This window comes from Stomoxys calcitrans, chromosome 5 (assembly GCF_963082655.1).
Source record: "Stomoxys calcitrans chromosome 5, idStoCalc2.1, whole genome shotgun sequence".
NCBI lineage: Eukaryota > Metazoa > Arthropoda > Insecta > Diptera > Muscidae > Stomoxys > Stomoxys calcitrans.
The window spans coordinates 91,786,258-91,792,482 of record NC_081556.1 but is presented as its reverse complement, the minus strand read 5'-3'; the positions used below and the strand labels follow the sequence as shown (position 1 = coordinate 91,792,482).

Sequence of the window (6,225 nt, the reverse complement as noted above, 5' to 3'; positions counted from 1 at the left end):
ATCACATATGAATGAATGCAGTCCGATTAAAGTTTTGAGCTCAATGATAAGGGGCCTCCTTTTTTATGACGAGTCCGACGGCGTGCCGTATAGCGTCACCACTTGGTAGAGAAATTTTAACATGGCAGGATACCTCACAAATGTAGACAGCATTACGGCTGAAAATCATTCTTATGTCTGGCGTGAACATTTGATTTGAACCCAGGCGTTCGGCATCATAGGCGGACATTCTAACCTCTGCGCCTCGGTGGTCTCCACTCCAAGCAGCTGTTTGACCACGTTATGATATTCACAAATGCCGCCAATATTTAGTAGTTAGGAAAGAAGAATAACAGTAAAAAAAAAAAAATTTGATGTTCTCGCCAGGATTGGAAGTGGTTTTCTGTTATAGGAGCATGTTCTAACCTATGAGCCAGTGTTGCCATATTCATGCATTTAAATTTTACGATTTCCTAATTATTTTTCAATTATGTGAAAAACTAAATTTTTTGTATTTTGTATTTTTGTATTATACGACAGAAATGTATGTCATATCTGGTCTATGGACTCAGCGAGTCAAATCTATGGCCCTTTTTAAATAAATTGGTCAATATTTTTTTTTCTTATAACTCAGGAAGACAAATCTATGGCACCTTAATCCGGTGGCAGCCCATGGCCAAAATGTAGGGCCGTTAAAGGAAGTCCAAATGATGGTCTTGATCTACATGGCGGTATTCCTGAGTTACAATTATAATAAGAAATTGACTATGTACACTCTAGCGGACTTTGTCAATTTGGATTTTGTAAATTGCATAGTACGACGCTGTCATAGGACATTCCTCGTGGCTTTTGATTGTCATAAGACATTCCTCGTGGATCTTGGTTTATGGTATGTAGCTAAGACGCTTTTGGCACAACTTATAACCACAATTTCCACGTGCTGAGCATCAGCATGGATTTGGTAAATTGCATAGTATAATGACTGTCAATCGTAAATGAAATTTAGGGCTAATGCGAAATCCCGAAAAGTAAAATACAGAGTTTCCCAAGATGGGATGATATCTCCGCCACTGTTTAAATTCTACAATACCATCTCCTATTTAATACCCTCCGTATGGAGATCGTATAAAATGACGACAAATTTCCATTCATGACTTTAGGCTCGCCCTCACGTTGATGATTCTACTAAGACCTCAATTCTGTGCCAGCAGCACTTAGGGTGCTGACAAACAATTTTCTGATCTGTAGTGAACTATGTAGGACTATTGTGGCAGAGCGAACGGCAGTATGCGCCCATATCTCGCGCTCTCGTATCGAATATCATAGGCACTCAGTATTTAAGCAAGAGCCATTTCTACACGGCGTCTCGTATCGAGTATCATAGGCACTCAGTATTTAAGCAAGAGCCATTTCTACACGGCGTCTCACTAAGACTCTCCACTCCAAACCGCTGATTGTCCACGACTGCAGTTGCAGGTACTCCGTGTGGAGCATTCCACTATTCGCTACCTGTGGACGCGCCCTGTAGCTCCCAGCTAAGCTTCTCGTAATAACGAAAAACACCACAGTTCCAGCCTGTGTGATGGTCATAGTTATCCCGTGCCGGAATTTCTTATTGTCTTTGCAGTATCTCCTGGGCCGATTTCACACACCCTCTGGCATAGTTTGTATGAAGTAAAAACAAGTTTTTTGGCCAGCACTCAAAGTTGTTGTTGTAGCCACATTTTCATGTGCGTATGAGAAAGCTCATTCCGGTCTGTATGGCCGATCGCCGCGGGAACATAATGGCAATTGGTTTTTTAAATGCGCCCATATCTCGCCTTGTATCGAGCATCATAGGCACTCAGTATTTGTTCAATACCCGGTGCAGCCCGGCCTCTCACTTAGACTTTCGGCTCGACACCGCTGATTGTCCGCAATTGCCATTCCAGCTACTCCGTATAGAGTATTCCACTATCCGCAACCTGTGGATAGGTATGTAATAGTTATGTAAATTCAAATTTACCCATGAACATTTCATTGAAGAACTATCGCAGACTTCTCACATATCATTGAGTCCTGTCCGACTCAAGTTTTAGCTCAATAAATTCTGATCTTCTCGCCAGGATTCGAACCCAGGCGTTCAGCGTCATAGGCGGACATGCTATTTTCGTTCTGCTGTTAATGGAATGTTTGAGGCAATTTTTATAGCCTCCACTCTAGGATGAGGGCATACTAACCTCATCATACCGTTTGTTACACATCGAAATATTGATCTTAGACACCATAAAGCATGAATATGCTTGATCGTCATGACATTTTTAGTCAATTTAGTGGTATCCGTCTAACTGTCGGTCTGTCGAAAGCTCGCTAACTTTCGAATGAGTAAACCTCAAATAATTATTATTAAGGCAGGCCGGTTGGTTTTAGAAATGGACCATATCGGTTCATGTTTTGATATACTAATACTTAATTTCCTCTATGATGACCATAGTATAGTTAAACGCATCAAAATTCAACGGTTGCGTTGGCCAGGACATATTATCAGAATGGATGAAGAAGCCTCAGCAAAGCAGATTTTTGATGGCGATCACGATGGTACACGCAAACCGAAAGAGCCCCACTAGGAGATCAAGTGGTGGGAGACATCTCAAAACTTGACGTCAGCGATTTTAGAAAGAGCCTAGAAGATCGAGACTCGTGGAACGCTCTTCTACGTTCTGCTAATGGGATAAATGTTCTGTCGTCGCCAATTTAAGTAAGTAATACGAAATTTCTCATGTCAATGAGTGCAGTTCAACTATTTTTTGATATAGCGATCTCCCGACTATACATCTTGAGCTTTTAGAGCGCAATTCTCTTCCGATTTTGCTGACATTTTTTACTATGTTTTCTTTGACTTTTTACAGATGTGCCAAGGTCGCGCCGAGTTGGAGCGTGCTCAGATTTTCAGTGCTGTGTCGTGGGTTTGATTCAAACTAGACGCCTGGTTTGTCGCTACTGTGGAATCACAATTGACTAAAATTGTTAAAGTGAGTCTGTTTAAAAAATAGAATATCACTCTAACCTAATATATACCAAGAGAGCTGCCAAGTATTGTCTGAATCGCCCCAAGACCTGATATAGGTCCCAAATAAACTGATCTCCCGATAAGATTCGGGCTGGCCAAATTTAGCAACCTTTTACTTGTTTAGGTCGTTTTGTAAAAAATCTACAGAAAAAACACTTATATTTGCCAATTTTTTTAAAAATTCCATAAAATACCCACGAGTATGTTTAAAAACAAAAATCTCTACCACCCCTGTTTTTGAGATCAGCTGTTAGCTGTATCATGTGAATCGTTTAATATGCGGTGAGTGAGGTAACTCTGTTTTAACTTTTGTTTTGTGCATTTGACATTTACCATAATAACAACAACAAATGAATACTTCACTCTCTCGCTCTCTACTCGGCACTGGCAGATGCCTAACATCGAGGTTGGCAATCATTGGTGTACAACCATTTGCTCCACATCATCGGAAACGGGGAAACGTGAAAATTCGTTGTCGTTTATAATTTAATTATTTAATTGAGTATAAAAAGTAAAGTATAAACCAAATAAGAAAAAGATACACAAGTTTGGCTAGTATTTGCTTTAAATAACTATTCTATATTTAAAAAAGCAAAAATATTTCTTTACTATAGGCGACACCACCCAACCAACTTCCAATGCTTGTCGCAACACCGGAAAGCAACGTTGAAAAGTGAAATAAAAAAGTCATACAAAAAAAAAAAAAAGATAATTATTGCAAGCAAAAATACAGAACGAATATTGTTCTTCATAAATTGATGTTTTTTCTAAGGTCTGCCTGTTTGTGAGGGCAAATACAAGTGTATATGAGCGAAATAAGATAACAATTGATAAAACAAAACCACCAACCAAATAATTTTAGTGATGTGATGCTCTGATAAGGAAAAAATTTAAAGTACATAATACAAAAAAATATACCTACCCATATCTATACCTACATACATACCTATATAACAAAGTGAGATTGTTCATCATTGCATTGAATCCAGTTTTCAAGTTTGTCCATACTTTTGCATTAAAAAGTGAAACAGCAGAGTAATTCAATAACAACCAAAAAAAAAAGAAGAGCACAACAACAAAAATAACCAACCAATTTCTTTTATTGCAAACCTGATTGCAAATTTGATATCAGGCGAGAAAATTAATTAATCAAACGGCTTCTTTTCGTTAAGTGTGAACAAAAACAAAAGGCGACAACAACAAGAGTGCTAGTGGTGTTCAATAAGAAAAAAATCCCCTCTCTCTCTCTGCAGTGCTTCAGTACACAGCAATCATACGCACAAAATAAAACACCTGCAAACAATTTCCAATTTCTTAATTTCTCCTCCGAACGGAGACAACTGAAACAAGAAAAAAAGCACACACGAACGAATCATCAATTGATTTCTTGGCTTCAACAAACGAGATACGAGATTTTTCATTGACAGCAATAGCGGCAACAGCCACAGTCAGACAGTCTCAGCACACATCTTTCTCATGCGGCAAAAGTATCCAAGGTAAGTTGTTGTTGTTATTTTTATTTCCATTTCATTTGAAACCTGAGGTGGTGGCCGGCTCTTGCCGCTTTTTCCTTCCATCTTAACCCATCACAATAACAAAAAAAAAACGACCGACCTCTGCATTGAATCACACACACTCACTTACTAATGGTATTTTGAATTGAATGTGTATTTTGCACAATGAGTAGTGAAAGGTTTTCACCAAACAACAAATCTTTTGTTTAACTGACTTCTTCGGTAACAGTAGTCTGTCTGAATGCGGCGTTTTTTGTGGGGGGATATTGTCTCTTCTTCATCTGAAGCATTTCTTTTGATTTTATCCCTTTATAAGCCCCTTTTTTATTTTTTATTTAAACATATTTTTAACTTGATTTATTCTTGGCTTCTACATCCATCTCTTTCCTTTTGTAATATTTTAGTTTCTATAAAGTTGTAGTTGTTCTTGTGCTATTGTAGTATGCGTATATGTATGTATTCCTGTTTAAATACCCCCTTCATTTCACATATCATCTTAATCTGCATAGTAAACAAAAAATGAAATCGCAAACAAGACGTTTTTTTGTTTACTTTGCAATTTAACGGTAAATACTAAAGCTGGCCATCCGGTTTGAAACCGGCAAATTTGTGTTATCATATGAAATTATGTTCGTCTTAAACCCTTGTTGATGTTGCCAGAACTTTAGTTTGTCGCCACTGTGGTATAAAAAAAAAAACCGAGCAAAAAGTGTTTTTAAAGGAAATTGTAAAGTACCGCAAATTATTGCAGATGGCCTTGCAGTTGTCTCAAATAATTAGTCAAACTAATTTGTAGTCCTATAGCTATCCAACTATGGTTTTTATTATCATATGAAATTATTTTCGTCTTAAACCGTTGTTGGTGTTGCCAGAACTTTAGGTTGTCGTCACTGTGGTATAAAAAAACGGGCAAAAAGAGTTTTTAAAGGAAATTGTAAAATGCCGCAAATTATTGCATATGGCCTGGTAGTTGTCTGAAATTTTAATAGGCAACTATTAGCAAGACGACTTTTTAAGGCTTTCCAGTTTGGTTTTTAGTTGTCATATGAAATTATATTCGTCTCAAACCCTTGTTGGTGTTGCCAGAACCTAAGTTGGTCGCCACTGTGGTATAAAAAGGGATATGATATTACTAGGCGACTGTAAGCAAGACGACTTTTAAAGGGCCAAACTAATTTGTAGTAAAGTAGCTATCCAATTATGGATTTTAGTTTAATGGAGCCTAATTTCAATTTACGTCAAAAATTGGCGTTGGATTTAATACCAATCTGTTACTGGCTTTAGCACCAAATCGTTATTGGTTTTAGTAACAAACCCTTATTGAATATTCCACCCCCTAAGCAAAATGAAAACCATTGAATATAATTTGAATCTTATTTTATTTCGATTATTTATGTTAATAATTAATGTGTGTGAAAATATATTATAATACAGTTGGACCTCGAGTATCTGGGAATCGATTATAGGGAAATCTCTGTTATCCGGGATGAAAACGATATTTTTGTCTTTTTTCGATTAACTCGATTATCCGTGTTTACCTCTAGTATCCGGGAGCAGAGACACATGCCATCCTGTTGTGCGTATCTGCGTATGCTGCCGCCTCAGTGTATAACAACAACAACAACGATTGCAAATTTGCAAGTTTTCCCACGTAATAGGGGCAAACTTCTCATACAAGTTTAT

At 37.6% G+C, this 6,225-nt stretch overlaps 1 protein-coding gene across 1 annotated transcript in view; it reads left to right on the top strand.

Moving 5' to 3' along the window:
- Window positions 1-3,459: 3,459 nt before the first annotated feature.
- Window positions 3,460-6,225, top strand: part of LOC106085318 (PDZ domain-containing protein GIPC3) — a 92,023-nt gene continuing 89,257 nt past the window's right edge. The window contains exon 1 of the mRNA XM_013249524.2: window positions 3,460-4,524. The gene's annotated coding sequence lies outside the window, so the exon portion shown is untranslated. The remainder of the gene's footprint in view (window positions 4,525-6,225) is intronic.